Source organism: Bombus vancouverensis, unplaced genomic scaffold, assembly GCF_051014615.1.
Source record: "Bombus vancouverensis nearcticus unplaced genomic scaffold, iyBomVanc1_principal scaffold0040, whole genome shotgun sequence".
Classification (NCBI taxonomy): Eukaryota; Metazoa; Arthropoda; class Insecta; order Hymenoptera; family Apidae; genus Bombus; species Bombus vancouverensis.
The window spans coordinates 493,857-520,284 of NW_027468931.1; the positions used below are offsets into that span (position 1 = coordinate 493,857).

General features: G+C 37.2%; 1 long non-coding RNA gene across 5 annotated transcripts; it reads right to left on the reverse strand.

Annotated features, from left to right (window-relative positions):
• Positions 1 to 15,639: 15,639 nt before the first annotated feature.
• On the reverse strand, positions 15,640 to 25,570 carry LOC143304571 (uncharacterized). Of its 5 annotated transcripts, none has more exons than XR_013061242.1 (4): positions 25,295 to 25,570; positions 24,204 to 24,342; positions 23,625 to 23,713; positions 15,640 to 18,813 (listed from the first exon to the last, which is right to left on the reverse strand). It is a non-coding gene; the product is annotated as an uncharacterized LOC143304571 (long non-coding RNA). The 5 variants fall into 5 exon arrangements; XR_013061239.1 differs by lacking the exons at positions 24,204 to 24,342; positions 25,295 to 25,570 and adding an exon at positions 25,006 to 25,100 and having other exon boundaries at positions 15,640 to 18,547; positions 18,625 to 18,813; XR_013061241.1 differs by lacking the exon at positions 15,640 to 18,813 and adding an exon at positions 23,441 to 23,521.
• Between the last annotated feature and the right edge of the window lie 858 nt (positions 25,571 to 26,428).

The window sequence follows — 26,428 nt, forward strand, 5'->3', positions numbered from 1 at the left end:
GTTTCAACTAATTAGTGCCCCGTTACTTTGGACGTTATGAAATGTTGTATAACCAAAGACTTATCTTCTCTTTTGGTAGTTGCATAAGAGAAGACTGAGCCATTGAATCAGCCATCGAATAGATTAGCTGATTCGCTTAACGTATTTTTACTTCCGACGAGCTAAACACAAGAGCAGAAAGCACATAAGGAATAATACAGAAACGTCAAACGTATACAGAAATATATTTCGTAAAAGCATTAGTACGTAACATGTCTTTATAATTCTATTTATGTATAGTAAAATGGCTTGTATCCATTTTCATGAATTATAACTGACATTTCAAAGCATTCATGTAGATATGTAACTCTCGTTAATTAATAATTTAACAATGCGTCATGAAACGTATCATTTTCGTTTCTTCCTTTGTTTCGTTATACACAGGAACGAATTTGTAAATAAAGATGTATAATCAACGATAACATATGACAGCGAGTATAATAACTGTCAGCAAAGGAAGAGGTCGGTAAAATGATTGTGGTTGATTTCAGTGTATCGGTAAATAAGCTTTGACAGACGTTGCCGGGGGACTCGGTGTCGGTGAAACCGCGTCGATGAAATGATTGTCAGTAATTTAAAGATAACCCAATTTATTGATCTGTCTCCCCTTCATGGCGTTGTACGTCTCTCTATAAAACATATTCTACCTCGGAGGGCTGAAAAATTTAACTTGGTCTCACTGGACTGGACTGTAAGTAAGAAAATTGAAATGCAAAATCCACGTGTGAGCGCAACGGTTTAGATGGAAAATTCGATAGGACAATTATGTATATTAGCCTGAAAGAAAGCTCGTGGCTTCGCACGCAACACGTAATTTCCCTCGCTGAAATAATCCTATTACAACGATACGATTTAAAATTTTCCTTAACAGACCTCGCAATGTAATTCTTCATCTACAATTTTTTATTCGGCCTGAAACAAGAGACTTTCGAAGTCTTATAGAGTCTCGCGAATCTAAAAGTCAGGTTTCAACGTATTTTCGCGTCTTATTCTATAATACTGAAGACATTAAAGGTGTTAACGATTATTGTCTCACTATGTACGTACATCAAACGAGTACTTACGTAAGAGACGAATGGAAATGGAAACAGCCGAGAATAATTGAAGATAATTTGAATACGTTCCAGGCTATAATACAATTTCTCGTGAACCGTAATTGATTCGCAGAAGGGAATTGCTGCTTCTCACGACTAGCAAAGTGTTTCGCAAAAAAAAAAAAAAAAAGAAAAATGGTATCGGAAGGATAGAAAAAAAGCGGTGGCCTACATCAAGCAATCTTCATGCCGATAATGCATTTATTATTCAGTTCGTTCATTTTCTATCGCGTAACAGACACTGGGATAACTGACAGAACGAGCGTATAAATCTTGCATCTCTCAACCTGACTTCTCCCAATTCGTATACTTCCATCCTTCGTATAAGTGACAATGAATCAGAAGAGTTTCATAGCAATATTGAACAACATACAGTCAACTACAACACCATTAGATACATCCACCATACAGTCAACTACAACACCATTAGATAACAACAATACAATAGATTATAATTTTCTACGTGTCATTGATTCATCATCATCATTTTCCATTCTTTTAGCATATGTAAAAACGTATCTGACGTAATCTTACCTCGCTCTTTGAGTACAAAAATCCATTCAAATGAAACAAAGGGAAAAGAAATAAGAAAACAAACACTCACATACGAATCTTCATTACATAACTGTATGTACTCCTCGAGGTATAATTACTCAGACACGTTACAGCGTACCTTCTTCGTTCCCTGATGGCTGATGTTGATCGTTGACGTTTATAATGAAAGAATTTCGTCAACGGCGCCATCTGGATCCCTGTTGAAAAATTAAAATAGCCGCAACAGCACCATTAAGCTCATCACCCAGAGTAGCTCTTGTTGCTGAGTCGTGGAGGAATTATTATCATCAACGACATAAACTATACCAGTTCCGGTAACGTTCTTCAGATGGTCCAGGCACTCGAACTCGCAACATCGCTCTCCAACACGGAATTTCTTGCATGTCTGTAGTAAAAAGAAATCGAATCTGATCCGTCGTATCGAGTAGTCCAGTGATTAGGGGGTTTCGGTGTTTGTTGACTCTTTTGCTATATCTGTCGCTATATTTTGCTATTTCCTCTTTGACTGTAGGTATCTTGAGGTCGCGATGGATGGTTTCGTTGGTAACATACCAAGGTGCGTCTATTAAGGCTCTTAGCGTTTTCGATTGGAATCGTTGTAGTATTTCGATGTTGGAGTTACTTGGACAGCAACAGCTGGTGATACTGTCATACACCTCCATTTATAAACTTTCGAAAATCGATGTGACCTTCTAACTTTAGTGTATTCTGTTTCACAGCACAAAATGTTTCCGAAACGTACGTTTATTGTTATAATAAACTTGACTAGTGGCTCTGAAATACTATCCTTGAAAAAACAATGGGGAAATTGGAGCAAAAAACAGAAGGAAATAAACAAAGACCTTGTTGGTTCGTAAAAATAAAATATGCTACAGGAAAAACTTTTTCCAACGGATTGAGATGCGACAAGCTTTAAAAGCTATGACGCGAATCGAGCGTTTGTCTACAAGAGCGCATTTTCGGTGGATATATATGTCGGAATGACATTGGGGATAGGGTTGTCGGTGTTTGAGGAGTCTTCATTGAAGGTAGCCATCGTTGCGGTGTAACGAAGATACGATTTATTGACACAGGTATGAATAACACAGGTTTGACAATCTACCACGGCGGTGAGACGTCCGCGACACTAGTGACAGTGGTCTCCAGTTCAATAACGAATCCGCGGCCAACGGGATGACAGATGGGCGTTCTCGCTGAATCTAAGTCTGACTCGTAAAAATAATTGCTGAGCGTAAAGACGTTACTCTTTGGTCGACGGGAGCGCGTAAAAGAATGCCCTTCCCGTCCCGATGATGCCACAGAGGAAAACTATAATGGGGTGTGTCTAAGGACACGAGATCATCGGATTCGTCGAGGAAAGCCTTCGTTTAGGAAGTAAGGGAAATTGACGTTGCTGCTAATTGGTCAATCTCCATATCGGTGGTTAGAAAAAGATGCTAGCCGCCCTCGAGGGAAAGTTGCTAGTGGGAGACGCCGTTCGTTGAAAAATATGTCTCCCCTATCTTCCCGTAGTTGGGACAAAGACTGTTTGTCTGCTTGAAGGACTTTAGTTAACTAAACCTTAAGATTTATAACGGGCCCTCGGGCTAGCCGAACATGTACTGCGGAGACGCATCGACATCTGGCAATCATCTTACTCGAAGAATAGGGTCTGCGTGTGGCGAGCCACGGGACAGAAACCGTTGGAATGTTTACTGTCGCGTGTCGCCACGAATATTTCTTTTAAGGAGTTCTATAGAATTACTCCATACCTTTGTTAGACAAAGCGTTCATCCCGTGACCGCGGCTACGTTCGGCGACTGACTGTCGCCTCGAGCCCAAGCTCATTATCACAACTCTCGAACAATTACAATCGGATTGAATAACTACAATTGTTCAATTACAGCTATAGTAGACTCTAGGTTACAATGTTGCGGGATTATCCAAAATTCCAAAGGCTCCGGTGTTCTTTCATCTCCGACATATAATTATATAATGACTCATTGAAAACCAGCTTTCATTTTTTGTTGATAGTATGGTAAGAAAATGTGAAGTTCGAACGCTTGTAACGATTGCCTGAGTTGCGTCATCCTTGGTTTTAGGAAAAGATAGGGAAGTCACTCAAGGGTGTCGCGGCTTCGATGTCTTTCGTAGCTGTGACGCGGAGGCCACTCGGTTGTTCTTTGAACAATCGTCAACGTGGACGAACGTCAAAGCGAAACCACGCGAATTCGGCATTTCCGATAATACGGAACACTGTAAACGCGACTGCGTTGAATTCGTTCGATTAATTCCTAGCAGTATCTATAAACAGTGAACCTAAGGCCCCATACACAACTGCATACGCTAGGTTGTAAGAAATAATAACTATATAAGTATGTAGCGGCACATGAGTTAGAGAACGATGCAAATCGAGAGCGACTCATATTATTGTTTTGCCTCGTGACACTTACACAGTCTTGACGTACATGCAACGTCAACAAATATCTCCAACAGACTCAGGAAACCTGAACCGCCTTGCACACGACACCGACTCCCAAAACAAAGGAATATGAATTCGGCACATAGGCATAAGATAAACGAACATCTAGAAGGGCTGAGTCTTGATCGAGTCTTTCAGTCTTTCGGTAACGGTCAAATCGCACACTTGTAATCCTATTATAAAATAAAGGTACCTCGAACTCTGGTTCAAGAACCCAACATTTTTTTATTATTATTTTCCCATTATTTTTACGTGACATTTTGGCGATCCTGCCAGGATCCATTCGCTTCAGTGTAAACGAAGTTACGATTTCGGTCTACGGACATTATTGAAGATCGAAGGATTCGAACTACTTGTGTTATGAACTTTGGTGCCAATAATTTACCACGGTGGACCAAATCAACGGGGCCACTGTCAGCATAGAACAAATCAACAGAACGAGTTTGACACTCAAACAACACATTTGAACGCGCCACAGAGGAAAACACCGCAAGGGAACCTCATTCTACGAACTTACGTATCAAGGTGAGAAAAGTCGGAATTCTTTTAAACAATATAGAACGCGAAAAGTTAGTTTCTCTAGTAACTCTAGCGAAGAGACAATATGAACAACAAGAAAGACTCAAAAGCCGAGACAAGTTTACCCTCTACAAGTGGAGTCCAAAATAAAACGGGATCACTCGATTCCTCTACCAGAGCAATTTTAGACTTAATACAGAGACAGAACGAAGAATTTCGACAACAATTTAACGAAATAAAGAATGCTTTAAAATTAGCGAACGAAGAAAATAGAAAACGCGCTAACGAAATGGAAATATTAGGTAGAAACCTCTCTCGTGTCAAACTACCACAAATAAACGTAAAATCAACTGAATTCGGTTCTATGATGACTGACGATGACGATAATATATCAGTATTAAAACACGATACTAATCCACCTCCACCTATGCCACAAAAGCCACCAACATATGTCCAACCATCCAATCCAACAGCTGCAAACTCTGGAAATCTAAAAGCTGTTTAGTATCTCCGATACTAAACGGAGAAAACGATATAAGTGTAGAAGATTTTATTCGTGAAATAAAAGAAATGAGAATGATGTGTAGCGAACAAACGTTATTATTAAAAATGATCAAAATAGAGAAAATTGTAGGAAAAGCCGCAATGACAATCCGTAATATCCATATTAACGAATTCGAAACTCTGTACGAAGGATTAAGACGTAACGTAGCTACTCAAGCATCAGTAAGAGAACACCAAGATCAGTTAAGAGTGATAAAGCAAGGAATAACCGAAAGCGTGCAAAATTATAACATTAGATTTCGACGTGTTTTCAACAAACTTCAATACAGCATTACCAATGAATATAAAGACGAACTAACTCGATGAGCGATGAACGATCGACTATACATGGTTTCTGTGATTGACTATGTAAGAGGCCTTCATTCAGAAATAGGACACGTGCTATTGGCTAATCCCCCCCCCAAACATCATCGATGCAGAAAAAAAGGCAATGGACGTGGAAAAATACTTTCGCGAAGACAACGCTCGCAGACGGATGACACGACAAACAACCACTCCACCATCTTATCGTAACCAGACGTCTCGTCCAGTAGGTAACCGCTTCACGATTACAAGTAACATGAATAACAAAACTCCACCCACACAAAACATTCAACCAAGAATGAATAATTTTACAAAGCTTGAAAATCGACCATTAAACGAAAGGCCACAAACGAAATGTTTCAAATGCAATCGATTGAGACACCTTGCCAATCAATGCCAAAATTTTCGAATACCGCCTCAAACAAAAGCCCCTCCAGGAATAAACCACATTCAAGAACAATCAGAATTAACAATGCTACCTCAGGAAGATTATCCACAATACGACTACAATTACCAGGACGACCAGGATTGCGATTTTTCGTTGACTCGGGAGCAGGAATCAACTTGCTTAAACGAGGATGCTACCCAGGAAGAACAATAATACCAGACACATAGAAATTCTCCATGGAACATTCCAAATACGAATCCAATTCCAAAATTAAACTAAATTTATTCAACAAAGAGATAGAATTTTCCTTAGTAGATGATAATTTCCCTATCATAGAAGACGGCATATTAAGCTTACCCGGTTTAAATCAATATCGATTCGAACTCTCCAATAAAACATTAAAATTAGATAATAATACCCTTCTGCTGCAGCAAGAACCAACCCTCGCATCGGGAGAAATCGTTCAAAAAATTGTATACTTCGACGGAAAGCCAACGCCAGTATGCTTTATCAATGGTGGTAAGTTTTCAGTCCAAATTTCTAACATTATTGAAAATATAAACACTGTAGATCAAATCGAAAAATTCAAATCTTTGATTCGACTATCGCACATAGAAAAACCTCTTAGAGAACCTATGTAGTATTTTCGTCTGTACCTACTTAAATTATATTTATCTTATTTTCCTTTAAGCATTCGTGAACGTAGTGGTAATGAACTTCAATGTGTTTAGAATTTTTTGTGAAATTTCCGTACTTTGCTATACTTATCACTCCAGAGTTATCGTCATAAATTTTTACAGGGTTATTGTCTAGATTTACATTGAAGACCTTCATAATTTCTCTAATAGACATTAATTCACTCACCGCTTCCGATAGAGCTACATACTCTGCATACGTCCAGGCTTTTGTCACACACCTTTGTTTTTTAGATTTCCAACCGATTACATTTCCATACAATTTAATTACATATCCAGAAGTAGATTTCCTATCTAAATGATCTCCTGCCCAATCAACGTCCACATAACAATCTATCGTTTCACACTTTTCATTCCTTTTCTAATGTAACCTTAAATCTTTAATATTAAATATTTCAATATTTCGGTACAAATATTTCAATATTCGCAAAGCATATTTAAAATGTGTCTCGCTACAACAATCTTGAAATCTACTTAAGATAATTCACACTATAACTTATATTGGGTCTGGTATTTGTACTAATATACAGCAATGCACCAATTAAGTTCTTGTATCCAATGTCATTTCTATTTATCTCAGCGTTTTCAATTTTTAAATTTGTTTCCGTTGGTGTACAGTACAATTTGCTGTTTTGTAATTTATATTTGTTCGCTAATGATTCAATGTATTTCGTTTGGCTTAGTTTCATTTCATTTTTTATATAATCATACTCTATATTTATTCCAAAATATTCTTTTACTTCACTTAAATCTTTCATTTTAAATTTATCAGGTAATAGCTTCTTTACATTTTGTATCCTTTTTTTGTTTTTACTACAGATTAACAAATCGTCTACATATATTAGCAAATAAACAACATTTTCCCCCTCTCCATGAGTATATAGGCACAACTCTATGTTATTCTTCTTAAAATCCAATGTCGTCACATACCTATCAAAACACTCATACCAGTCCCTCGGACTTTCTTTTAACCCATAATGCGCTTTCGATAATTTACAAACTCTATTCGTTCCGTCTGCATATCCCTTTGCTTGATTTACATATACCTCCGAACTTACTTCGCCATTTAAAAAGGCAGTTTTTACATCCATTTGCTCAATGATTAATCCATTTTGACAACAATATGATAGAAGAGAAGAGAATATATGTCATCAACGACTACGTTTCTTTGTTGAAATCCTCTTACCACTAATCTAGCCTTATACCTGTCATCTGATTTTCTCGTGTAAACCCATTTTACATCTAATACTTCTTTGCCTTTTACCCTCTCTACCAATTTCCAAGTTTTGTTTTTATAGAGACACTCTATTTCTTTATCCATAGCCTGTTTCCAATCTTCACTATTTTCACAACAAATCGCCTCCTCAAATGTACAAAGGATATCTACTCTACAATAATTTGCGTGAATCTCACTACTGTTTTCCTTTTCTGGATACCTTACTGGAGTTTTCTTATTACGTGTAGATCTCCTAGGAATCTTTAAGCTTTCAGAATTATTATCATTTTCATCTTCTCTACTTTCTAACTCTTCCTTATTCATGCTGTCCAATAAATAATTATCTTTACTAACTGCATCGCTAACTGCATCGAATGAATTCTCCTCAAAACCGATACATTTTTTGTCTGTTTCTACGACCTCTACATGTCGCTACTGTTATTTTTACACCTAATAGGACTCTCTAACCTACTTCACTATATCCTAACAGAATTCCCATATCTGCCTTCTTATCCCATTTAGAAACTCTTTTTTGTTCTGGCCTTCTTACAAAAACTTTACTTCCATATAGATACAAATTTTCAACACTTGGTTTTCTCTGGAAGAATATTTCAAAAGGTGTCTTTCTCTCTGCAGTGTTTGCTAGTCTTCGATTTTTCAAGTACGCCGCTGTACATACTATTTCCGGTCAGTACTTTTTATGTACTTTCGCTTCCGTTAACAAGCAACGCGCCATGTCCATCACTGTTCTATTATACCTTTCCGCTGTCCCGTTTAATTCATGTACGTAGGTTGGACAATTATTTATTATGATACCATTATCCCTAGCAAATTTATAAATTCGATTGTTTAAGTATTCTCTTCCATTATCGCATCTTAATATTTTTAACCTCTTGCCCGTTAAGTTCTCAACTTCATTTACAAACTGTACGAGAGAATGAAAGACCTTATCTTTTGATTTTATACAATAGATCCTAGCTATTTTATTATAATCATCGATAAATAAAATAAAATATTTCTCTTCATTTAATCCGGTAGTCTTAAAGATACCGCACACGTCCGTATGAATAATTTCCATTAGCCCTAGTTCGATTATTTTTTAAAGATAAATTATGAATTTTACTTTCTATATACACCTTACATTTCAACAATTCCTTTTCAAATTTATTCGGTATGCCTGTCACTAGCTGCTCTTTACTTGCCCAAAATATTTAAGTATCTAAAATTTACGTGTCCTAGCATCCTATGCCATCTTTCCTTTTTACTCATCACTACGTTCGCCACTGTTTACTAAGTGCTTCTTCCTTTCAATATACTTTTCATTTTATATGTACCATTCTCTTTGACCGCTAAAGCTGTAAGTTTATTGTTCTCATCTATTATTTTTGCAATATTTCCTTTTGAAATAACCATATTATTATTATCCGTTAACTTGCCGAAACTAATCAAGTTTGCGGACATTTTTTTCACATAAAAAACTTTATTCATATTTATTTTATTTCGTTTTTCAAATGCTTCAAAATAGCTTATAACATTTCATTCTTTTGTTGCCTTTATCGATCTATTATCGCCCAAATATATATTTACCGGTTCTTTAAGGTCGATAGATTTATCAAAATAATTTACATCGTTAATAATGTGATCGGTACAACCGCTATCTAATAGGCATGTTATTTCGTTACCACTTATCTCGTTCATCTCGCTGCTGTGTGCTGCGTGCGCTGTTGCCATCCATGTGCCTGCTCCTGAGTTGCCATATTCGCTCGTGCCGGCTGCTGATTGACGATGGAAGTTTCCACGCTCCCTGTTCGTATTGCCTTTGTTTCCTCTTCCTCTGCTGCGACCACGTGTTGACCCACGCCGATAACTGTTACTGCTTCCCGCTTGGACGCCATTTTGACACTCTCATGCAAAATATCCCACTCTTCCACATTTGAAGCATCCTTCTTTTTTTGCAGCAAAGGCATTAGTTTTCATTTCTCCTCGATTAGACTTATCTTTCTTTTCCGCTATTTCTATTTTATTCTTCACGCACGCTACCGTTTGTTTCTCTTCTTTCACTGCATCTATTATATCCGCTATGTAGCTATACTCTTCGGGTAACGTATTGTTTTCGCACGTTCGCGGGGAGACGCGATCTCGAAGAAGCGCGCCAACGGGAGTCGTAAATTCCCGTTACGATTTGCTAATCAACGCCGCGAATCGCTCGATCCCTTATTTCGTTTAGGATAATAAGGGTAGTTAAATGAAGGATAACGCTGTTGCTAACAGGTTATTATATATTTTCACAAACCAACAACTTCGGTGTAACACAAAATGAATATTTGTTATGAGATGACTACGAATGAGTGCGACCTGAGTCTCTAGACGGATTATCGCGTATACTGATGGATTTGTCGACTCACTGTATTCGAATTGCTGACCGCTTGACGAGATGCTTGATTGAGACTGACTGATCTTCGGGTGTAAACCCGGTCGAAGGATGTTGACTGTTCGAAGGATGTAAAATCAGTGATGTTCGGAGACGATGCTGTGGCGGAGGAAAGCTAAGGATGGGTGTGTCTAGCGCACGGGACCATCGGATTTGTTGGTGACGATTTTGACTAAGGAAGTGAGGGAAATAGTCTTCGTTGTTAATTGGTTAAACGAAGGGTCTTAACCGCCCTGGAGAGAAAGTGGTTCGTGGGAGGAAAGTTGCATCATACGTGAGAAAAACCAACTTTCCCTTGTCAAGCCGTAGTAGACAAAGGTCTTTAGAAATGCTTTGGAAACAGACGTTTGTTCAGTTTGAAGGACCTCGACTAGGAAATTCCTAAGATTTATGGAAGATACTTGAGACTATTGAGGGTACGCAGTGAGTATCCGAAGACATCTGGTTGCCATCTTGCCCGCGGTGTGTGGCCTGGGCTAGGTAGAGTGTTACGCGACGTAACACGTATTTATCATGTAATTCAGCTTTTCCCTCTCACTCACTTTTGCGCCTGCACCTTTTAATTCATTTATTAATTTTTCAAAATCGCTAAAAAACGATGCTGAATCACTGTATTTATCAAGACTTATCTTCTCCAATCTCCTTCTGCACACGATCTAGTGCCGTCGATTCTTTCAAGTACACTTCGTCGAACTTTTTCATTATTTCATACGCTGTTTTTTCTTCCCTAATATATTCTAATTGTCTATTTGAGAAGGCACTGTAAATCATATTTATCGTCTTCAGATCCTTTTTATCCCAGTCTGGATTGTCTGTTTCAGTCTTCACTCTAGTTATAACAATATCACATTCTTTATATCTCAGAAACATTGTTATTCTTTTCTTCCACATACCGTAACCCTCACCATCAAATATCGATAGCATAATTTCCGATCTCTCCATTTTAATTGATTTCCTATTCTTTACTCAAGCGTTCCTACGTGCTTGAAGTATTTTTTCTTTTATTTTATATTCTTTGAACGTTTCTTCCCTTACTAAACTCGCAAGACTAAAAACCACGCACTAAATAGCCTGCAAAACTAGTAACCACGCTCTGCTACCATGTTAAGGTATAGAGAGGATTCGAAAATACAAATAGTTTACTTTATTTCGCACACAACAGCTATACATATATATATATTACACTCTGAAGACTTCGATAACCTTCTTGCACGCACGCTTGTTGTCAACCACCTCCTCTAGATTCTCCTAACAGCCTCCAATCGTCTTTTGTCTCTACTGAGACCTGGACGCCCTCTGACGCTTACACACACATTCACGTGTACAGTGTAAATGTATCATCTACCTAACAAGATCATCAACGTAAAATCCTACCGTCCTCCCGAACATCATAAAACCGAAATAAATAAACAGATGACTGAAATGTTAAACAAAGAGATTATAGAACCCTCCGACTCCCCCTATAACTCTCCTGTCTGGATCGTTCCAAAGAAAATCGACGCATCAGGGAAACAAAAGTGGCGAGTAGTGATTGACTTTAGGAAGTTAAACGAACTAACAGATCAAGACGCGTATCCACTACCTGACATTGACGATATACTATCACAGCTAGGAAATGCGAAATATTTCTCCTCTTTAGACTTATCCTCAGGGTTCCATCAAATACCCATGGACGAGAATTCAAAGAAATACACTGCATTTAGCACACCACAAGAACACTTCCACTATAATAGAATGCCATTCGAGCTCAAGAACGCACCTGCTACCTTTCAAAGAATGATGGATACCACGTTAAGAGGTTTGATTAACAATCATTGTTTCGTTTATCTCGATGATATCATTATATTCGGGCAATCGATAGAAGAACATACTAAAAACTTAGTCATTATATTCCAAAGACTCGGGAAAGTAGGTCTAAGAATACAACCAGATAAATGTGAATTCTTAAAGCCCGAATTAGAATATCTAGGACATGTAGTGACAGCAGATGGAGTAAAACCTAACCCTAAAAAGATAGAAACAGTAAAGAATTTCAAACTACCAAAAAATCCTACTGATGTAAAATCATTCCTTGGGCTAGCTGGATACTATAGAAAATTTATTAGAAACTTCTCTAAAATTGCCAAACCTCAATCTATTTTTAAAGAAGGACATTTAGTATTAATTCATAACGATCATAAAGAACACAAGATAGATACTGAATGGCCAGGGCCATACACCATTGAAAAAGTGAAAAACCCCTTATTATGAAATAATAGTAAATCACTCGATTAGGAAAATACATGGTAACCGTATTAAACCTTACTTTCCAGGACGATCTTCACCTTCTTCATAGTTAGCTAAGCTAAACGTTATACCCCTTAACGGTAGTTCTATATATCAAGAAAAATTAGCTCATGCATACTTATATAGCGAATCTGTAAACGTAATTATAGGTTTAGACATTAAGGATATATATGCAAAACTCAGCGAAATTAAAAGATTTAGACTAATGTTAACAGAACATTTTAAAAGTGAATGCCCGTATTCCAATGAAATGATTACACGCGCTCGCAAAAGAAATTTAGACAATTTAATCATGCATATTAAATTTATGACACACACTTGTTACCGAAGAGGGTCATTGAATTTTGTTGGATCCATTTCTAGAAGTCTATTTGTAACTCTGGATAACGATAATTTAGAATTAATGAATAAAAATATAGATAAATTTTTTGATGAAAACAATAACTTAAAAACCAATATAACTTACAAAACAAATCTCAAAACTATAGCTTTACCCTTAACTGACAGTCTAGAAGAAATCCTAACAAAAATTGAAAACGCTCCAAAAATCATTAATAATGTATAATAGTATAGAATGCACCTCAATCAAATTTCCAACGAAGTAAACTCTCTTAATTATGAACATAGAATTAGAAGTCTTAAGAAATAGGAACTAAGTGTCTTATAAATTATTAGTTATATTGATCTAGCATTACTAGGAACATATGTATATTTAACAAAATAGGATTATTCGATATTATAAGCAAATGCCTACCTTCCAAATTATGTATTCGCGTATTATGTTGTAAAACCAAAGAAAAAAAAAAGACACAGGTATAAGCAATATCTCTAGACCAATAGAGACACCTAGCGCACCTTTAAACACATATTCCACACCTGAAATACAACCATTAGGAGAATTACCTGAAGACACCAATTCAGTCATCCTCGAAGCAAGGCATGTAAGATTCCAAAAGGGCATACAAAAGGAGGCACTACACCGAAAATAAGAGTCTGGAGGACCAGCCGCACTCTAACACTGGGGGAATGTAACGTCAACAAATATCTCCAACCGACTCAGGAAACCTGAACCGCCTTGCACACGACACCGACTCCCAAAATAAAGGATTATGAATTCGGCACGTAGGCATAAGATAAACGAACATCTAGAAGGGCTGGTTCTTGATCGAGGCTTCAGTCTTTCGGTAACAGTTTAATCGCACACTTGTAATCCTATTATAGAATAGAGGTATCTCGAACTCTGGTTCAAGAACCCAACATTTTTTTATTATTATTTTCCCATTACTTTTACGTGACAAGCAAAGCGTAACGATAAACAAACTCCGGGCAAAACAATGTTGCCGCTACGTGCAATCGTCAACCGAGGTTGAATTTAAAGTTTTCGATACTCCCCCGAGTATAAATAAAAGAACACGATCGTTAAGACAGTTAGTATCGAAAATTCTTATAGCGAATTAATATCGAACGAACGTAAGCATTACCTTGTATACACATATCGAGCAACACTAAGCGAACGACGACTAATTCTGTACTGCAAATAATTTTAAATACATTTGACTACACTAAGTATCAACTCGTCTGGTCATTAATCAACAACGCGTTTAATCGTCCTCCACATACATGTTGTATAAGCTACTATGTGTATATTTATTTATGTTTCCCATAGTACAGACGTATTCCTTATTTTATTGTAGCTGTGTAATTTCAGTAGTCTTGCATAAAGGACATCTGTTTTGTTGCAATTGTATCAGCTATTAATTGTAATACTTGAAGCGTTTGTATCTAATCGTCATGCATCTGTGGTGGCACTCGACCATGGAACTTTCCAACGGCTTCGCGACACAAAGCGCTATACCTTCAAAGCGTAAAGCCGACACGCCTAATGTACCATCGATATCCCTACAGTTCTTTCGCCGAATATTCGGAAGAATGCATACGCGGCAACCGTTGCGGACATCTAATAAACGCGTGCGTAGTGGAGATATCGAGGGGCAACAAAGAAAAGAATCCATTTGGTTTCGAATCAAAGATTCATTCTGTCCCGAGCTGCGGAGTGCGAAAGGTTAAGCGTCATAGCGAAGCAAACGCAATTAGAGATACGTGATTATTGACTCTTGATAGTTAATCGTTAATCGTTAATCGTTAATCGTTAATTGTTGTTCATCGTTAATCGTTAATTGTTTTTGATCGTTCATCGTTAATCGTTAATTGTTGTTGACAGTTAATCGTTAATTGTTGTTGACAGTTAATCGTTAGTTGTTAATTGTTGATCATAAATTGTTGACTGTTGATTGTTAATAATTTAATTAACTTTTTTGTTGAACATAAAGAGTATTTCTTTCTTCACCCACTATCCACCTCACATCGTTATTCTACATACGGAAGGCAAGATTGATATCAAGTTCGAAGGACAGACCGCAGAAGTCTGGTCTCTGCTATTACCACGAGACCTTTCGAGACCGCGCAAGGAAGTGCCGGGCCCCTTGCAACTCGACCCAGTGAAACGAGACCAGCCGTCCGTAAACGCGGCATGTGGCGATGGCTTTAGTATCCCGTCGCATTTTCGTGACGGACAGGGCACCAAGGATCTCTTTCCTCGTGAACACCGGTGTCAATATAAACGTATACCCGTGCAACAAACTACGCGGATCCGCGAACAAAGATACGTACGAGCTGTTCGCGGCGAATCGAGTGGTCGAAGCAAACCGAAAACGCCTTTCGCGAGTCAAAACGCGTCGTCTCTGACGCCACAATGCTAGTGTCACGACCGGCATACTTCAAATCCGATGGACTGACGATGGAGATAAAGATGCGGCGGCACTCGGCGACAATCGGCGGCAATATCGCTGAAGTGTCTAATGAACCATCAACATCCCAACGGTCCTTCCGCCGAAGGTTCTAGAAGAAAGAGCACGTGGCAACGGTCGCGGACGCCTAGCAAATGCAAATGCATGGTGGGGATGTTGAGGGATGACAAAAGAAAGTAATCGGATTCGATCGAAAGTCAAATCATAAGAGCTTCAGTCTTGGAAAGTCACGCCTAGAGTTTGGAAGTGGATTGTAAAGTGAATTGTTGTTAGAAAAAAAATAAAGTTTCTTTTTTTTTATTTTTCACCTCAAATTTCTTTTTTTATTTTGTTATTTTACGTGACATTAGCGCATCCGGTATCGGCAACAGCGCGTGAACGACAAATGGCAGCCGCTAGGATTCGTTACAAAATCTTTGTCTCCCGTGCGATTAATTCTGTATTTGGAATAATTTTAAATATATTTGACAATATCAAGTATCAACTCGTCACGTCATTATTTAAATCATCCACCACAAATCCAAAAACAGAATAAGGAAAACAGAGAAAAGAACAAATAGAAAATTAAGTTGCTAACATGTTTTTCTATAATAATATTTTAACATCAATATTGTAATACGCAATGTGAAAATGAAAAAATTGGAAGCAACCGAACTACGGATGAAACTAAATCACTTCGCTGCTTGTAAAGATAACTTTTAGTGTTATAAACATAAGTCAAGTAGCAAAGAGCATAAATTGAATTTACCCAAACTCTTCTTGAAATCTGACAAAATGATTCTTTATTTTGTCAAAAAAATCTTTACGTATTTTCCATTCCCATTCGTCGCTTTTTTCAGTGACGTGTTTATCGCTACGTCGAAACTCCGTCGGGTAGCAGTTAATTTCATTTAAAGTAGAAAACTATTCAGAAACGTGTATACGTTACACAGCAACAAACCAGTCACCCTGTTATTACCTCGTTCTCAACAGTTCAAATTTCAGGGACAACCGACTACTTAGTATCGACCCAGTACGTCATATTTACTCGCCAAAAGTATTGTAAACGAAAATTGTAACCAGACGTGCCGTTAGTAACTACCATTTTTCGCGAAACTTCTTTTTCATTTGGCGGAAATTTAAACAAACCCCGAAACACCGTGGCGTTTTGCAACTGTCTTTAATCCTTTAAGATGAAAAAGATTGACGCAAAATTTTGACGGGATGAAATTTCACGATATATTCAGGTGAAACGATGCGAAATTAGAGCGAAGCTTATAATGGGAATATAGTTTGCTTGTCTGTTGTCATAAAATGAGATATGCAGAATATATTAAAAAATAGAGTATATGTAATACGAAACTTTATATTATTCATGTTATTATAGACAAAATATCACAATATGTTCATATATTTAAATCTCCTCCGAAAAAGATTATTGTATGTAGAACACAGTTTAACTGTATTTTGAATTCTTGTTTATCAGATCACAATTGATAAGTTGATATTAGGATGATTATCCTCATTTGAAACAATTTTGTGACTGTTACTTGTCAATATACTTTATATCTTATGTACATTTTAAATATAGTACGCAAACTCGAAGTTGCAAGGAACATTAATAAAAATTCAATATTTCAATAACGCCTTTCATGATTATAATTAAATATTTTTTCAAAATGTCGCATCAGTGTTACATCTAGCACCCCCTCCCCCACACACAAAAGTTTACTAATTTATAATATATGTACTAGTAGATTGACAAGTTACGATTTACAGGTTATATAGAATTCTATTTTATGATTTTATAATTTTTCGTTAAATAGAATAATCAAATAACTTGCAATTAGTAAAATTTAATTTGTTTTATCGTCAAACTTGTGCAAGGGAACATATTAATGCTGGTAACTTTAGTGACTTGCAAAATTTCAATAGTGCAAGACAGGCCAGATATTCAATTGCAATTGGTTGCTATCCATATTTTCATCGGTCTTACAATAACCTTATGTTATCAATTATGAATTAAAAAATTAATGAAATCACAACTCACCCAAGGCCAATGGGTATGACTTCTTTTCGAAGATCGATTGAAACCTCGAGTTTGTTGTTTGAGATATTCAGTTACCACAAGACAAAAACACCACTCCATTACAGCCGACGTAAACAAAACATGACAGATTATTCCAATTCTCGGACAACAAACATAGGCTTACATACTTACTGTTTTAAAGTCACAGTCTGTCGTTGAACTTTCGCCAAGTAACTTGATACGTACATATACACGTCCCTCGAAATCAGTTTTCGACGAAAATACATACGTGACATGTTATGTTGCAACCGAACGTGAATTTCTCGCGGGAAATAGCCTGATATCGTTTATTTATGCGTCTCTCAAATACGAATTTTACTATACACTTCGTTTAAGGCACGCCATTTTGCAAAACGATTATCGAAAGATTACTGCTTACATCGAGATCAAGAATAGATTCGCAGGAAGCTGGATGCCGCGATTTCTTCCCGCGCTTTACTTTCTTCCGAAGTTGTGTGTTACGCCGGGCGACCCTCTGTCTGGCCCAGGTCACACACCGCGGGCCAGACGGACACCAGATGTCCGCTCTTCCGTACGGCGTACCCTCAATAGCCTTAAGTATCTTCCATAAATCTCAGGAATTTCCTAGTAGAGGTCCTTCAAACCAAACAAACGTCTGTTTCCGAAGAATTTCTAAAGACTCTTGTCTACCACGGCGTGACAAGGGAAAGTTAGTTTTTCTCACGTATGCTGCAACTTTCCTCCCACTAACCACTTTCTCTCGAGGGCGGTTAAGACCCTTCGTTTAACCAATTAACAACGAAGCCAATTCCCTCACTCTCCTAACTAAAATCGTCACCAACAAATCCGATGGTCCCGTGCGCTAGACACACCCATCCTTAGCTTTCCTCTGACACAGCATCGTCACTCAACTTCACTTCTTCTACATCGTTGGAAAAGTCAACTACTAAGTATACGCTAATGCCCAGCGGGGCAGTCTAAGCATAACGCGAGAGTCGGTCTCGGTATTGTCGAGCCTACATTTCCTCTCCTAAATATCTTATAGTGCTACGTCCACTAATACATTGAATCCAATTACAAGAGCCCTGCTCTAACGTACATATCTATCTTATCTTCGTGCGATAAGTGATTATCTCTCTATCTATGCTCATCAGTGTAATCTAAGTGTTGGAAATATATAATTTATAATTCTGTGAATCACAGTGTTATACAAACTCAATCACCCCTATTATCTCACCGGAAATCAGGGGATCGATCAAGTCGTGGTGTCGATTGTTATAATCGTAACGGGAATTTACGACTCCCGTTGACGTCGGAGGAGTCTCTCCTAGCGACTACGTCTCCCCGCGATTGGTCGAATAAACATTGTGATTGGTTGATTTCCTGCTGCCATATTCGGTTTCGCCGAGAATCGTGAACACGTACGCTGGAAGCAATGCGGGGTAATTATTTAATTTATTTCATAATATTATTTAACATATATCGTGAAAAGTTCTGAATATTCGGATTCTTCTGTTATCGTTTCATCGTATGTTAGCATTATCAGCTCTCGATATCGAATGGACAAACAGAATTTTTCTCATACAAAGTAAGTCACATTAAGTATATGTATATGTATAGTCGAAGCAATGCAATTAAAAATTTTTCCATTTTAATTGGAATTATTTATCACAGACATTTTACCGAGCATTCATTTTATAAATCTTATACATATATATATATGTCGGAGATGAAAGAACACCGGAGTCTGTAATTGAACAATTGTAGTTATTCAATCCGATTGTAATTGTTCGAGAGTTGTGATAATGAGCTTGGGATCGAGGCGATAGTCAGTCGCCGAACGTAGCCGCGGTCACGGGATGAACGCTTTGTCTAACAAAGGTATGGAGTAATTCTATAGCTCTCCTTAAAAGAAATATTCGTGGCGACACGCGACAGTAAACATTCCAACGGTTTCTGTCCCGTGGCTCGCCACACGCAGACCCTATTCTTCGAGTAAGATGATTGCCAGATGTCGATGCGTCTCCGCAGTACATGTTCGGCTAGCTCGAGGGCCCGTTATAAACCTTAAGGTTTAGTCAACTAAAGTCCTTCAAACAGACAAACGGTCTTTGTCCCAACTACGGGAAGAAAGGGGAGACATATTTTTCAACGGGCGGCGTCTCCCACTAGCAACTTTCCCTCGAGGGCGGCTAGCATCTTTTTCTAACCACCGATATGGAGATTGACCAATTAGCAGCAACGTCAATTTCCCTTACTTTCTGAACGAAGGCTTTTCTCGACGAATCCGATGATCTCGTATCCTTAGACATACCCCATTATAGTTTTCCTCTGTGGCATGATCGGGACGGGAAAGACATTCTTTCTCGCGATCTCACTGATGAAAGGAGTAACTCTTTACGACCAGTGAATATTACGCGTCCGACTTAGATTTTGTGAGTACGTTCATCTATCATCCCGTCGACCGCGGATTCGTTATTGAACCTAGGATCATTGTCATTAGTTTCTCGAGCACCTAACTACCGCGGTTACTTGTCCGGTTCTATAATAGTCGTATTTGCACTAGTCAATGTCTTCTCCATTGCATAACGACAACGTGTAACCCAAACGAAGATTCGTTTCACGCCCCTAACCCTAATTCTAATGTAAACCCGACATATAAAACAACGAAAAATCTCACATTCCTATCCAATCCAGCAACGCTAAAATATATATATATCCGGCTAATAAAATATATATAAAGGTAATAATCTAAGCAATTCTACATTCAAATAAAAATCCGTTTAACGAGGACAAATATTTATTGTTCCCAGCTTTAATCCTCTCCCGTGCCAATATCCCTGCACATAGCAGGTTAGCCGAAAAGTGGAAATCGTTTACCAGTTGCATTAAGCGTCAGTTAACGCTACCCATTAAACGAAAAAAAATAATAAAAAATAAAATATTTTGAAATAGTCCTTAGACTATTTCTGGTGGCAGCAACTACCGTATTAATTAGAAATCTAAATCAGTATTACATACACAATAATATCAATTCAGTTTATTTCCCTTCAGATTAAATTCAAACTCATACGAAAAAAAAAATTTTTCAGTAAAATTTAAACTTAAGATTTGATCGATTTAAACAAACAAATTGATACGTAACATTAGAGATTTAAATTTTTGGTGGCAGCGGTGGGATCCGCTTCACGGAGGATTAAAGTTGGTTTAAACGGTTCGATTCGCTCCACAAAGAATTAAAGTTGTTACGATTATCGATAAAATATATACCTAAGAAATAATGTCGACTAAATTAGAATCGTTGGACAAAGACATGATCTTGATGTTGTCGGAAAAACTTAAAGCATGGGATGCGAATTTTCGCGACATGAGTACAACAATGAATAAATTACAAGACGATGTGCGTTCACTGAAAACAAAAAAAGAAATCAAGACACCCGTATCATCGCCGATAATTTCCCAAGCGACAATACCGATAGAAGTTAATCCCCAACCAATTAAGTTAAAAGATGCAATAGAGACAGTACCAGTGTTCGACGAACATCGACCCTCGGTATTTCGATTTTTAAGAGCATGCGAGCGCGCACGAAACATGGTTCCTAGGCATCAAGAATCTCAGTTAGTAAAATTATTAACGAATAAGCTTCGCGGACACGCATTTCTCGCCATAGAAGACACAGAAGTAATAAGTTTAAACGATTTCGGGAATAAATTAAAAGATATGTTCGGTCCGGGAAAAACGGTTAACGAATATAAAGGGGAATTAGCTACAATATTTCAACGACCGGGAGAAGATATTTTGGACTAGATAGAACGCGTCAAAGATCTCAGACTGGCGATAATGAACGGGGAAAGGTACGAGTACGGCACCGTATTTCAAGATAGGATAGATCGAGACACGAGGGAAGCTTTCGTTAAGGGGCTTCCAAACGAGGTGTATTTACGAGTAAAGATAGCAGGATACCAATCCTTGGACGATGCGTACCGCCAAGCCGTGAAAGCAACACGAGAACTAAAACAAGTGAACAATAGAATTCGATACCAACATTCGACACCTTCGAATAATTATAACCGAAACAACCGCCAGAACTGGAGATTTGTACCGCCGTCGCGGAAACATCTAAACAACCTGGGAATAGAAGAAAATGTTAGAAAAGAAGCAAGAGCAATAATTTGGGAAGAAAAATGCATAAATAAATACCTCGATAGAGATCTAAATCAAAAGAGAGATGCTGATCATTTCAACCAATCAACTTTTCAATGCAAACACCATTCCGTTGCTGTGATAAGGGATAATGTCACGTTAAATAATAAGAGGATGCACGGTGCCATAGACAGGATCATGAGTGAGAAATTTCCTGAGTTACCAAACAAGATAAATAATATTAGTGCCAAAGAACTTTCAGACGAAGCAGAAACTAGGAAATTGAACGACGAGACGACAGGCAATGCTTATCCACTGCATAATATCACAGAGATATTGGACCCGCTGGGAAGTGCGAATTGCCTCTCCACGTTCGACTTGGCAAAGATACAAAAGCAAGACTCCACGAATTTCGTGAATGTCTCAACCATAATAGGAAAAGAGATAGCGAGTGTATCTCACTCAAAAACTTCTATAAAACCATCAGAAGGAAACTTTATCAAACTCAAAGCCAAATCATTAAATTGCAAGGAAGATCACACTATAGAAAATAAAAATATAGCTATCCCTAAATCCAAAACAGAATCTATAAGCAAAAAGGTTTGTAATAAAAATTCAAAGAATAATTCCAAATCTACCAAAAATATTCCTAAACGTTCCATACAAATAAATAATAATTTAATTATAATAAGCACTTCCAGTGAAACTATTCATCCTGAAAAGGTAGAGAAAAATAAAGGTGTTGTGAATAAAGTAAATAAAGAAGGAAAAAGGGTAACTAAGGAAAAGGATTCTAAACATTTTCAAGCTGAAGAAACGCAAATTCAACGAGCCCAAAGAAATCAAAAGGGAGAAAATAGGGAATCACCAGTTGAAGATATATATAAAAACTTGAATACGCTAGCCATTGGATTATAATTGGATTAAAAATACTTTATTGGTTACTACATCTAATATTTGACGTAGGTAACATAGTAGGTAGTGCTGATCTTATGATTCCCCCAGGAAAATATAGATGGTATCACACTATACTATATACAAAATATTTTTGGGTTAATATGGCTGCGGCACTTTTAAAAATTTGTATTTTGAATGCTATTAGCAAGCAATTGGATAATTGGATCGATGTCAGTAAACTTGCGTCTTGGCGCAAAATAAAAACTAAAATGAAGGAAAGGAACGAAATTCTCCCCGCACGAATTAGTTTTGGACATCTAGCCAGAGAACCTACTGGTGAAGTAATAATCGAAGAGAACATGGAACCAACATACTCGGAATATCTCGAAGATCTGTTCAATAAAATTTACACCGTACAACGAATGGCAAGAGAAAATTTGATAAAATCCAAACTAAGATCAAAGGAATATTACGATCGACGAATCAACCCTCAAGATTTTAAAATAGGAGATTCGATATATTTACTAAAAGAACCTAGTAAAGGAAAATTCTCCGATCAATATACTGGACCACACAAAGTGCTAGAAATCTTGCAGAACCAAAACGTCAAGATTGAAGTAAAAAAGGGATTCCGCGAGCGGTGCACTTAAACAAGTTAAAACTAGCGCATAATCGAAATAATCAATGAATAAAGTGATTTCAGTGGGCAACGTAGTGCAGTAGTGTATGTTGTAGTGCTGTTCGTCGAATGACACAGATAGCGAAAACATAAAAGAAAAAAAAAGGAAAATTATTATATGTGCTTCAATTATTGTTTAAATATAAAACGTGTTAACTCAATGAATAATTAACTAGTGAAAGTGAAAGTTACCTTGTGAACAAGTGATCAACATACAAGAAAGTGTACGTGCAAGTATAGGTTATGGATCGTTGTTCGTGGTACATAATGTACGACAGCTACTTAAAATAAGTGAATAAATTAGTTTCAATCGTCTCAGTGCAAAATACAAGGTTACTAAATGTTATAACTATATTGTGGATAAATCAAAAGGAGGTGTGACACTGTTCGTCGAATAATACAGATAGTGAACACCTAAAAAGAAAAAAAAGAAAATTATCATGTGTACTCCAATCATTGTTTGAATATAAAACGTGTTGATTCAATAAATAATTAAAAGAGTGAAAGTGAAAGTTACCTTGTGAACAAGTAATCATCATACGAGAAGGTTTACGTGCAAAATAGGTTATGGCTCCCTGTTTGCGGAACACCATGTACAACAGCCAGCTGAAAAATAAATGAACAAATTAACTTCAATTGCCTTAATGCAAAATACAACAGTACTAAATGTTATAACAATACTGTGGAAGCATGGCACTGTTCGTTGAATAACACAGATAGCGGAAACTTGAAAAGAAAAGGTTTATTACGAGTGCTCCAATTAATGTTTGAACGTAAAACGTGTTAGTTCAACGAATAACTAAAACAGTGAAAGTGCAACCTACCTCGTGAACAATTAATCACTATACAAGGAAGTGTACATGCATGAATTTCGCAGGTTAATAAGAAGAAATAAAATAGCTGATAAAGTATAGAAAGCGGTTAGAAAATAATCAAGATAGATTAATTGAGAGTTAGTAATAAATATAACCGGAGTAAAAGGATATTTTGTTATGCATTAATCTACGTAGTATTGTTATGTTATTTTGTAATGCCCAATAGCGGTCGCGCACACAATGCATTATACACATATTGAATTAAATAAATTAAACACCACCTTTATGACCACAGATATAAGACGATTGAAGGCAGCCGTAGTAGAAGGCAGCCGTAGTAAGTATCCAAGGCATATCAAAGAATCGGATGATGTTGTGGGAACGATCCAGGTAAGTGGCGCAGCATCGAAAGAGCAGAATCTGAAGAATTACAGACAATGTTAATCTAACAAATAAATTTTAATCATTAATAAGGGAACTAATTCATATCATGCATAAAATAATAACAAATAGCAAGTACAAGCAATAATAAATTAATAGGGAAAATAAGAAAGGTTAATAAACACAGAAATGGGTTAGAAATTACAATGTCAATCTAACAAATAAAATTTAATCACTAATAAGGAAACTAATTCATATCATACACAAAATAATAACAAATAGCAAGTACATGCAATAATAAATTAATAGGGAAAATAAGAAAAGTCAATAAACACAGAAATAGGTTAGAAATTAATCAAGATAGACTAACTAAATATTAACAACAAGACATGACTGAACTCGGTGCAAAGGAATAAAGTTATGCTACACGAAAATAACTGGTAACACAATACACAAAACATTAACTAAATTAAACAAGACTTACATAAATGCAAGTCACGTATAATCAAAACAATGACTATTGAAATTCGGTAACAATACAATCCATGCTATCACATTAAAGTAGCACACGGTATTGACACAGACAATATCATGAAATACAAAACAATATTACAAAAACACTACTAAATAAAATTATAATGATTAACAATTAATTAGCTATTTCAACAACACGTTACTGTTGACATTAAACCAACGCCATACCAAAGAGACACGCGAGCGGCCATGTTGAAAAATTCGTCGCCCATACAAATAATAGCCAATGCAATGTAATACAGCATCATAATAGCAATGTTAGGTACTAATAAAAAAAAACAAACAAAAAAAAAGAGAGAGATAAGGAAAATATATATATAATAAATAACAACTAACATAATCATAACATATTATATATATTATATTATATACAGGGATACAGTCTTCGTACAAAGGAACAGGTCCGAACGAAACTTATAAAAAAATAAAAATAAAAATAAATAATATATATATATACATTAACTATTTTTGTATGTGTGTGCAGAACGGATGGCGAATTCATCAACCATTCTCTGAACGACGGATGGAAGTACATGTAGGTGTTGTCCAGACGTTTCACGAGGAATCCAGAGAGCATTTTGAATCTCTGCAGAAAATCCTCCCATGCATGATCGTTACAATAATCTGACTCATCTCGAAAGAAATTTTTTTAGTCCAAGGAATAGCAATCCGCACCGTAGAACTGTAAGGCACCTGTACGCCACCCACGAAACCAAATACTTTTGCTATCCACCTGTAAACAAACAACATTTATAACTATACATATAATTCTCACTTATATCCACCAATATATATATACACGCATGTTGTAAAGTAGGCGATATTTATAACACTCACTTCCATTGGTAATGCAAGTGATTCATAAAAATAAGCCGTCATATTTACCATTACACGCACATATATGTCGGAGATGAAAGAACACCGGAGCCTTTGGAATTTTGGATAATCCCGCAACATTGTAACCTAGAGTCTACTATAGCTGTAATTGAACAATTGTAGTTATTCAACCCGATTGTAATTGTTCGAGAGTCGTGATAATGAGCTTGGGCTCGAGGCGACAGTCAGTCGCCGAACGTAGCCGCGGTCACGGGATGAACGCTTTGTCTAACAAAGGTATGGAGTAATTCTATAGCTCTCCTTAAAAGAAATATTCGTGGCGACACGCGACAGTAAACATTCCAACGGTTTCTGTCCTGTGGCTCGCCACACGCAGACCCTATTCTTCGAGTAAGATGATTGCCAGATGTCGATGCGTCTCCGCAGTACATGTTCGGCTAGCTCGAGGGCCCGTTATAAATCTTAAGGTTTAGTTAACTAAAGTCCTTCAAACAGACAAACAGTCTTTGTGCCAACTACGGGAAGATAGGGGAGACATATTTTTCAACGAGCGGCGTCTCCCACTAGCAACTTTCCCTCGAGGGCGGCTAGCATCTTTTTCTAACCACCGATATGGAGATTGACCAATTAGCAGCAACGTCAATTTCCTTTACTTCCTAAACGAAGGCTTTCCTCGACGAATCCGATGATCTCGTGTTTTTAGACACACCCCAGTATAGTTTTCCTCTGTGGAATCATCGGGACGGGACGCGCA